The following is a 10,780-nucleotide window of genomic DNA, read 5'->3' on the forward strand; positions in this document are numbered from 1 at the left end:
ATCTCTCCAGCCCTCGCCCTGAAGTAAGACAACTCAGTTCCTCCCTATATGTCCCTGGAACCTTTTTACCTGCAGTGTAAGTGCTGGAATTCTGAGCAAGCAAGTCCATCAGTGAGTAAGTCCACATGTGGGCCCTTTAAGAGGAACATCGGCAATTGCTGCAGCCCTCCATCTCATTCGGCCACAAACTCCACTGGTTTTCACAGGCAGAGGTTGTGGGGATTTCTCTTCTTGGCACCAAAACTCTGGGCTGGAGGGTCCAGTGTGAAGCTGCTACCTTCTTCTCTTCTAAGGGAACCCTCCCAATTCTTGATCACGACACACTGATTTGGGACTGGCCATTTCACATCTCCACCCCCTCCTACCAGTCTTGAGTTGGCCTCTTATGTATGTCCTCAGAACTCCCAAAGATGGTTGTTCTGTAGTTTCATTGTAATTTTGATGTGGTCATGAGAGGAGGCAAGCACAGCATCTACCTTTTATGCCATCTTGACCGGAAGTCTCAGAGCAGGGCAGAATTTCTTAACTGTGGAACTATTGACATTTCATACCAGATAATTGTTTCTTATTGAAGGACTGTCCTGTACAGTGTAGGATGTTTAGCAACATCCCTGGGTAATATCTGCTAGTTGCTATTAGTAAAAGAGACAGTTAAACTGAGTCCTGGGAAAGGTGATCTTGAAAATAAACAGAAAACTGAGGTACCCTGGGCAGGTAGAGGGTAGCCTGAAAATTTTAGAAGCCTGTAAGGATGAGGAAACAAACTTTGACTACTTAAAAATATGGCTGAGGGTGGTTTGGTGAGTTTATGGAGATATGTTACTGAAAATGTTTAAAATTATTCTTAACTCATTAATACTGCTTACTCTCCAGGTAGGCAGAAAAGTTATTTCTCTTTGAATTTTCTTTCTGTAACATAATTGACTTCTTTGAGATCTTGTCTGTACTTTTACTGTACTCTTTAAGTCATACAACAAAGTCAAAGTACCTCATAGCAGTGACTTGTAACTCTCTGGGGAAGGGCAAACTTTACATTTTAATATTTTTACTGTGATCCCATGCCATCCAAGAATGGGCCTTAGACCTTAAAATTTTTATGATTATAGCTTCCACTTATTTTGTTCCTACTGTGTGCCCAGGACCATACATATGACTTAATTCATACTGTGGACCCAAAGAAAGAAAATACCTATTGAGAAGGGCTCCTGGTGGCTAACTGGTCTCAAATCGAAAAGCAGAACCTAGCAGCCATTTCTAAATAGGGGCCTCTCATGCAAACTGCACTTAAGAGAGAAGCCTGAATTAAGCTGCCTGCCTCCCTCACTGAACTGCCTGCCTGCACTGTGTTCCTGTCATCTGAGCCAGCCCTTATAAAGTAGTTCTTGAAATAGTATTTCAATCAATAGGACTGAGGCTTTCTCCATCCAATCAGAGCTGCACAGCTCTATCTCCATCAGCACCTTCACCAACCAATCAGAGCAGATCCTTTCTGACCAATCATGACAGTTCCCTTTGGATCAAACTGTGAGGATTTAGAATCCTCATTTGCATGAGGACAGACCAATCGGGTATCGTGGATGGGAACTTCTGTCTATATAAGCAAGTCCCGCTCTGGCTCAGAGAGCTCTCTTCTTTTTCCACCAAAGATTAAAAACTGCATTTCCCCAACTGAAGCTGAAACACCAAAGATATCTTCTGGACCAGAGAGGAGAAGAGCAGGGCAGAGCAGACCAGACCAGACTGGCACAGAGAGGAGTAGAGCAGAGCTGTCTAGCTGGAGAGAGGGACCTGGCCCTAGGGCCTCCTTACAGCAATGCTGCTTCACAGCCATGCTGCTTCATAGTTGAGTTGTGACTCTATTGAGCTGTTACACAGACATCATGTTCTCACAGCTATGCTGTATCACAACTGAGCTGTTTGCAATGAATAAAATTTCCTTCTTCACTGCATGCCAAATTGGGGATTCCTGTTGGGGTTAAATTGACCCCAGCAACCACCAGTTGACAATACTTTCACTTTAGTCTTCACAACAGCTCTTATAACAATGCCTGTAAAGAAGATATCATAGCTGTCATTTTCTAAGTGAAACAAACTCAGGAAGGCTGAGTGACTTAAGCAAGGCTGCATGATTAAAAAGTGATAGATTCAAACGTAGGTCTGTCTGACCCAGGAGTCTGCTCCTTCCAATATCCCACACACAGTGCTTCCTTCAGTGGCTCTATGCTCCTCACCACAAAGCAGATTCCACCTAGATAAGTGGAAATATCTGGCCTGGAAGTCCTTTCCAATCCAGGAATTTAGGTTGGGGGTGAGGCAGAGGTTCAAGGAGGCACGCAGGACCACTTACACTACATTTCCAAGTATAAGTACCTCCTCACCCCATGAATTGATTCAATCTCTGGATTTGGCTATCTAGAATTGAGATAATATGAGATACTGGTGTTTGAACATGTAGGCTACTCTGCTAGTTACCACACAACCTCCAAGACTAATGGTTCTCAAAGTCTTGTCCTGGACTAGTAGGATGTCCAACCATCCTGATTTGCCCAGGATTGTCTCAGTTTTAAGCACTAAAAGTCCCAAGTCCTGTAAAACTCCTCAGTCCCAGGCAAGCTAGAGTGGTCAGTCACTCTATGGCCAGTAGAATCAGCATCAACTGGGAAGTTAAAAATGCAAGTTATTGGGCACCACCCTTAGAGAGCACAAGATGGTTAGACCAGACCAAGTGAATCAGAAACTCTGAAGGTGTGGCTTGGCAGTCTGTGTTTTTAAAAGCCCTCCAGGTGTTTTTGATGCATGCTAAAATGTAAGAACCACTGACAAGAATAAACCTTTTTGATGACCGGGAAGTTGTCCTTCAGGATAGTTCCCATCTACCTTTTTCTCTGAACCTCCAAATAAAATGTGCTATTGAGAGGAAGCCTGTTGCTTTTGTTTTATTTTGTTTTGTACCTCCAAGGTTAGATGGAATTGCTCAATCAGAGCTTTGTGTGAAATAAATCCATTAGGCAAATATTTATTGAACACCTACTATGTATCACTATGTATTCCACCACTGTCCTTAATATTCTCCCTTCTTAATTTTGACAGTTGCATTGTCCATAGTATTTGACACTAATTCTTAGTTAATATTAATGAAGAATATAGCACTTTGGGCAGGATTTTGAAGCTTTTGATTAGCTAGATATAATTTTTCTATGTCCCTATGTACTGAGTGTATTTCCCACGGGGTTAAGACCTTAAAATAGAAAGGGAAATGTGTGTGTGTGTGTGTGTGTGTGTGTGTGTGTTATGTGTGTGTGTGTGTGTGTAGACAGAGAAATTTTTGGTGAATTAGATCACTGTATCTTGCGGTCCTCAGCTTTAACCTGAGCAGATGTAAATTGTGCCATGAATATTACAAAAGGATACATCAACACAAACTAACAGGAACCATGAGATTGGGGATGTTAGAACTGTAGGTCTAACAAAGCAGAGGCCCAAAAACAGATGATGTAAAGGATGTTGACTAATGAAAGAATACAACAAAAAGAGCAAGGAATGACTTGGAGAAAGGAGGATTTCAGGTCATGCCAGGTGCCATGCAAAGCACTGGGGATTCTGCCTGGCATTTGGAGGGAAACAGTCCTATCTGAAAGGCCTCTGCCTGGGGTACAGGATTCTTTAAATATATTTGTCTTTTCCAAAAGGGTCACACCAAATCCAGAATCAGGAAAGCTCCCAGGTATCTTGACTCTACATGTGATTGTGTAAAGCCTAACTGTTCTATGAAGATCTTTGGGTGAAAATTTCTAAGTTCCTGATCCAGTAGGTTTGCTCTTATTAAGCATGCCTAACAAAAGAGTAAGGTAGCAAGCACAAAGTTTTAACTTCTATTTAATGAAAATGAATGAAGAATAAAAATGGTTCAAAGCAACATACTTAATTATATTCAATATTTTAATTATCTCTATTAAATTATGTTGTAAGCTAGGATTATTATCAATACCTTAGCTCATTAACTTTGACAGTCTAACTAACAACCTTGTGCTCTCTAAGGATGGCATCTAAGTGCCCTCATTTATATGCATTAGATTCATTCATGGAGGCTTCCCTGGGGAAAAAAAAATAAAACTTAGAATAAAAAATAACCACAAGGAAGACAATACAATAATAATTCTGAAGAATAATATAATTTTTCCTTCAAATTCTGTCAGCATAAAGGCAAACCTACTTCAGGAGGAACTTGTAAAAATAACAGGCAGATGTTATGTGGATATTTATACAGCTTTAGAAAAATGCAATAATATTGTGCTTTTTGTTGACAGAGCTCCTTCTTTAAAAGGACCTCTAATTACCAGATGTATACACTGTCCCTTCAGTGCAGCCCCGTGACTCTGGTTGCAAGTAGGTATGTCATGGAAGGGCTGGCAAGGTAACATCCTGCATATCCTTCCAGGGCCTGAGAAAGAGTTGGACCTTCTGATAAACTGACACCCCCACTCTACTCCACACACTATGGCTGCCTGTGCTTCACAGCCAGGCGAGAGAAACAAGGCTGACTTCCATCATCTATTCATTCACTGATTCATTTAATCAGAGTTCACATAGACTACAGTCATTCATTCCCTTAGTGAAGAGCTTCTCAGCTAAGGCTGCATATTGGAATCACCTGGGGAGCTTTTAAAATTTCTGAAGCTTGGGTCCCACCCCAAGAACTTCTGATTTTCTTCATTGGAAGAACAAATATAATATCATTTATTAAGCACAGACTTTGGTGGGTTTTTTTGCTAATAGATTTGAGATACAATTCATATACCATACTATTCACTCATTTAACGTATATAATTCAATGGCTTTTAGTATAACTGCAGAGTTGTACAACCAACACCACAATCAATTTTGGAACATTTCTATCAACCCAAAAAGAAACCCTGACCTGAGACAATCCCAGTCCTGATTCATACTATCTCTGTAACCTTGGGCAAGTTACTTAACCTTCAGTATTTTGATTCTTTAACTGTACAATGTGAATTATAATAATACATTCTTACTTGGTGTTTGTGAAAATTAAATAAAATGATACAAGTAAAAATAAAAAGCAAACCCTGCACATTTTAGCCATCAACCCACACTCCCGAACCCCTATCTCCACTCTAGCCCTAGGTAAATGTGAATCTACTTTCTGCCTCTATAGACTTACTTATTCTGAATATTTCATATATATGAAATCATACAATACGTGGTCTTTCATATTTGGCTTCTTTCACTTACCACGAAGTCTTCAAGGTTCACCCATATTATAGCATGAATCAGTTCTTCAGTCCTTTTATGGTCAAATAATATTCCATTATATAAATATGCCACATTGTGTTTATCCATTCATCACTTGATAAAATTCATATTGTTTCCCTCTTGTGCCTATTTTGAACATTGCACACAAGCTTTTGCATAGACATATGTTTTCAACTTTCTTGGGTATATACCTAGAAGTAGAATTGCTGTGTCAAATGGTAACTCTTTGTTTAACTTTTTGAAGAACTTCCAGAATGTTTTCCAAAGTGGCTATACCAATTTACATTCTCACCAATAATGTATGAGGTTTCCAATTTCTCCACATCCTCACCAACACTATCTGTCTTTTTAATTATAGCTATTCTAGTGGGTATGAAGCGGTATCTCATATTGGTTGTAATTAACATTTCCTTTATGATTAATGATGTTGAACATCTTTTCATGCATTTATTGGCCACTTGTTTATTTTTTTGGAGGAATGTCTTTCTGATCCTTTGTCCATTTTAACTTACTTATCTTTTTATTATTAAAATTGTATTTTTTATATATTTTAGATAAAAGTCCTTTACATGATTTACAAAATCTTCTCCCACTCTGTTGGGTGTTATTTTAACTTTCTTGATAGTCCTTTGAGTCACAAAAGTTTCACTGTCATGTCAAATCGTTTATTGCCAAGTTCAATGTCATGAAGATTTACCCCTATGGTTCCTAAGAATTTTGTAGTTTTAGTACTTACATTTATGTGTTTGATTCATTTGAGTTAATTTTTGTGCATGGTATGAAGTAAGGAGCCAGCTTTTCCTTTGCATGTGGATATCCAGTTGTCTTGGCCTATTTGTTGGAGAAAATATACTTTCTCCCCCATTGAATAGCCTTGTTGAAAAGGAATTGACCATAAGTGTATGAGTTTATCTCTGAATTCTATTCCATTGATCTATATGTCCAACTTTATGCTGGAAACACACTATTTTTATTACTATAGCTTTTTAGTAAATTTTGAAATAGGGAAGTGGGAATCCTCTATTTTGTTTTTTCTCAAGACAGTTTTGGCTATTTGGGGTTCCTTGCAATTCCATATGAATTTTAGGATCAGCCTGTCTATTTCTACTAAGAATTCAGCTGAGATTCTGATAGGACAGAGCTTCTTATTTAATTGGTAATTCTAAAAGATTTACTGAACAATTACTGTAAATAAGGGACTGTGTCATGTACTTGGGATACATCATTAAATGCAACACAATGCTTAGCTTTGAGTAATTTACAGTTCAGCAGTCACTCAAGGATATTTACAGTAAACCTAAGAATGATGTCAGACACATTATTAAGGTCCAATTTAGCCCAACACATGGCTCTAATTTGGATACTGCTTAGTTCTCTCCCCAGAGTCAACAAGGGAAGATGGGAACCATGTTGGATGGACTGAACAGCAGGCATTTTACCAACAAAGACTACAAAGTTTTAAGAGAAGAAAGGATCCTGGTCAGTCATCACCTCACATAAAATACACTGCCTTTATGACCACAGCTATTTATTTAGTATTTTCTGGGGACTTCAGCACTACACTAGGTATTTCAGTGGATATGAAAGAAGGAGAGCAGAATGAGAAAAAGAAGGATAGAAAAAGAGAAAGGAGAGGAAATATGGAAAGAAAAAAACATAGTTTGAGCTCCTACTATGTGTCAGACACTACACTAAGTGCATTTATATACCTCATATTATTTTTTTCTTTTTATTTTTCCAGCTTTATTGAGAAATAATTGACATATAACATTGTATAATTTTAAGGTGCACAATGTGACAATTTGATACACACATATGTTGTGAAATGATTACCACGATAAAGTTACTTAACATCTCCATCACCTCACATAACTACCTTTTTTTGTAGTGAGAACATTTAAGATATTTTTAGCAACTTTCAAGTATCTAATACAGTATTGTTAACCCTAGTCGCCATGTTTTATATCTCATAGTATTTTAAGGAAATAAGAGTTGAGCTCCTGTCCCCAAGGAACCCAGCTATATTCTAGTTGAAAACAACCACGTAATGATACATACCATTGATTAAGCAATCATATGAAATTGTCTGCTACAGCCTGTAAGTGCAGGAGTCTAAAGAAAGAAAAGGCACTGGGCCAGCTGCTTTGGTTAACTAAATTCACATTCCATAAGGTATAGATTTTCAATTAGCAGAGAAGTGGGGTTTTCAGGAAGCAGAGATGCAGAGAAAAGCGTGAGAAATCATAGAAACCATTAACTAAGAACTTATTCCAGGGCAGGCACTATCTTAAGCACTTTATACCTCATTGCATTCTCCACCCAGCTCTATGTGCTATTATACTTATTCTACAGATGAGAAAACTGGGGCTTAGAAAGATAATTTGTCCAAAATCATATAGCCCAGAAGAGGTAGAACTAAAATTGGAACACAAATGTGTTTAATGCTGCCAAATCACCCCTAAGGTCGATAGAATGAAGAGGCTTCTGGGAGGTAGAGGCAAAAACAAGAACAGTAGAGCTTGTGGTTAGTTCATTCCATGACCCTGGGTAGAAGTACACAACTGCTGGCTGCTGCTATCACTGTCCCTGTGATCTGACATTTACAGATTCTGATGGCCTTAAAATGACTCCCTAAGAGAAACATGACAGGGTTAGAATGAGCAATCATGGCAGGAATTCCCCAAAACACTATATCATGGGACTTGGCCCAATGTTAGAGAAGACCATTCTTCCCCACTCCTAGTTTCCAGAAAAGTGTTGTCCTAACACTCCCGATCTCTCATTTACTGTTCTGTCAGAGGAGATCTTAACTGGATGCTAAAAATGAAGGAGAATAAATGACTTGACTTCTCCCTCCTTCTTCTTTGTGAAACAGCTTTCCCTCTAAGAGCACTTTTGGGGCCAGGCTCCAGGTTCAGCATTCAAGGTTCTTCCCTTGCAGGATATGTGTGTGGTAGTATACAGTGCTTGTTGTAGATGGATACATCTGTCTAACCCTGGAGTTTATTTAGTTAACAAGCCTGTTTGGCCCTCACACTTAGCTATCTCTCCCAAGTTCTACTTTATTAGGAATAAAGGCAATGTTTTGTTCTCCATCTGCTTTATAATTCAATTTCTTCAGAACATGGGTAGGGAATATTTATTTTTCCCCCTTAAAATCTCAACTCCCATATTGCTTGGGCTCCCACACTCTGAAAGTAACCACCAAATTATAGGGCTCTCTTTCTTAAATCCACAGGTGAGGCTCTAGGGCAGAAAGAACACTATTAAACACAGTCTACATGTCCTGAAAGCCCAGACTACACTACTCTCTGGGACAGCAAGCAAGTATGATTAATAAGGCATTCAGCAAAATCCTCTTCGGCCTGTGTTTTGGTGAGGCAACATAGTATAGTATCTTAAGAGCACCAACTTTGGAGCCTGAATGCCTGGGTTTGAATCCCAGATCGTTATTATCTATGTGGCTTTGAGCAAGTCTTTTTACTTATCATTTCTTCAGTTTCCTCGTGGAAAATTAAATGAGTTGTTATAAAAATTAAATGCATTGTTTAGGACAGTGCTTGGCATGTAGTAAGTATTGTTTCAGTGTTTGTTAGCACTGCCAGTAGATGGATTTTCCACATGAATCTATGGAATAAGAGTTGGCCCCTGCTGCAAAGATTGACAATCACTTATTCTGGTGGAAATTCAAAAATAAACTTGGTCGTTGACAGTATTAATGACAGCAGTGAAAGCAGGAGAGCTTAGGTCGGAAAGTGATTACTACTCACCACAGAAGTATACTCAAGACTCTAATGAATGAATCGTTTCATTACTCTTCCCAGATAGTAGATCCAGACTGTCCATCTTTTACTGAGATGGAATCTAAGATCCAGGACCTATCCTCAAATCTTATGGAGTTGGTTTCAGAGGATAATCATTTTCAAATTAAACTGTGGTTTCAACTAATATCCTATTATTTTCCAAAATTCTATTTTCTTTGTTTAAAACAAAAGAGTACATCCTTTATATTTAAGATAATAATGAGTATTTATCCTGTGGCTATTCAGTATTCAATTTTTAACTCATACATTTCTCTTTCCATATTGTAACTTTGCATTTTCCAACAAAATTTAGAGCTTTCAAACTGTACAACCTTTTATTAAAATCAAATCGGACATACATGTGCATGTGTGTGCACATGTGTGTTTATCTATCTTCCAAAATAAGTGAACCGAGTTTTATGTATTTTCTACACATTCTTGCTTTTGAAAAGGACTTTGAGATGAGGATCTTTGAAGGTTGCTTGGATGTCATCAAGTTCCTAAATAAATTTAGTAGTAGTAGTAGTAGTAGTAGTAGTAGTAGTAGTAGTAGTAGTAATATATCAATATAGCAATAATAGTAATAGCCAACAGTTCTTGAGTGCCTGCTCTATGCCAGGCCCAATGCTATGTGCATATTTCATTTGATTCTCATAACAACCCCATGAGGTGGACACCATTATGATCTACAACTTGACATATGTCAAAACTGAAGCATAACGAGGTTAAGCAAATTTCCCAAAGTCAGAGAGCTAGCAAGGAACATAACTGAGATTAAAACCCAGCCTCTCCCTACACTGACTTCTGTCAACAGTGTTCTTGCTTTCCATTCTAATGGGACTTGGCTATATGCATTCTGGCCATGTGCTAGGCACAAAAGGTTTAGGAGACAGAAAGAGTCCTCAGTTTAATTCATGTCCCTGCCAGGGACCTGCTAAGTCTCTCACTGCATCTAACAAATATGAATTGAGAATCTGCAATGTTACAGATGCTGTGCCAAGCACCCCACACAAATGTCCTCCTCTCTGCTAAATGATGTCTCTCTTGTTCTTCACAAGCTCCTTTTAAGACTTCTCTTTCAAGATGTTGAGCCTGATTCTACTCATTTAGCTCTGCTGAGCAGGCTCTCAACATCCCTCTTTACTCTGCATGCTCCCAAACAGCATAGGAGACTAAACACAGTAAGAACTTGTCAAATGCATATGGATGGCCTGCTCATTAAATTAAAAGTAGTGGAGTTAGACATTTATATAATTTATAAAATTATTAAATGCCCACAGTTCCTTTTCAGGAGCACACCTCAGGCAGGTGAACTGTCTAGCTTCCTTAGGGTAGATGCAACATAGAAGGAGGGCACAGGAATTGATGAGGTACAAATGCACTGGCCACCACCTGACCAGAAGTGAGTGCTTCTGAACATTACAGTTCAACAACTACCAAAACAGTGAGAAAGGGGCCTGAGGCCATGCACAAGTACAGCCCTTAGGCTTCCAACACCCCCAAAAGACAAAGGCACAATGTCAACTCTTGAGATACCTCCTTTCACTAGTAATGTAATGCCAACAATTTCTCTGTTCCTAAGAATGGTTCCTAAGTGAGCTCCATAAAGAAAGTCCCACAGTGGGGCTCAACTTTTACACTGTGAGTCCAGTACTTTCTCAGGCATCAGTCCCTGAAACCCAAGGTTGTTAAGGACTATTCCT

Source organism: Pteropus medius, unplaced genomic scaffold, assembly GCF_902729225.1.
Source record: "Pteropus medius unplaced genomic scaffold, Ma_sr-lr_union100, whole genome shotgun sequence".
In the NCBI taxonomy this organism is placed as follows: domain Eukaryota; kingdom Metazoa; phylum Chordata; class Mammalia; order Chiroptera; family Pteropodidae; genus Pteropus; species Pteropus medius.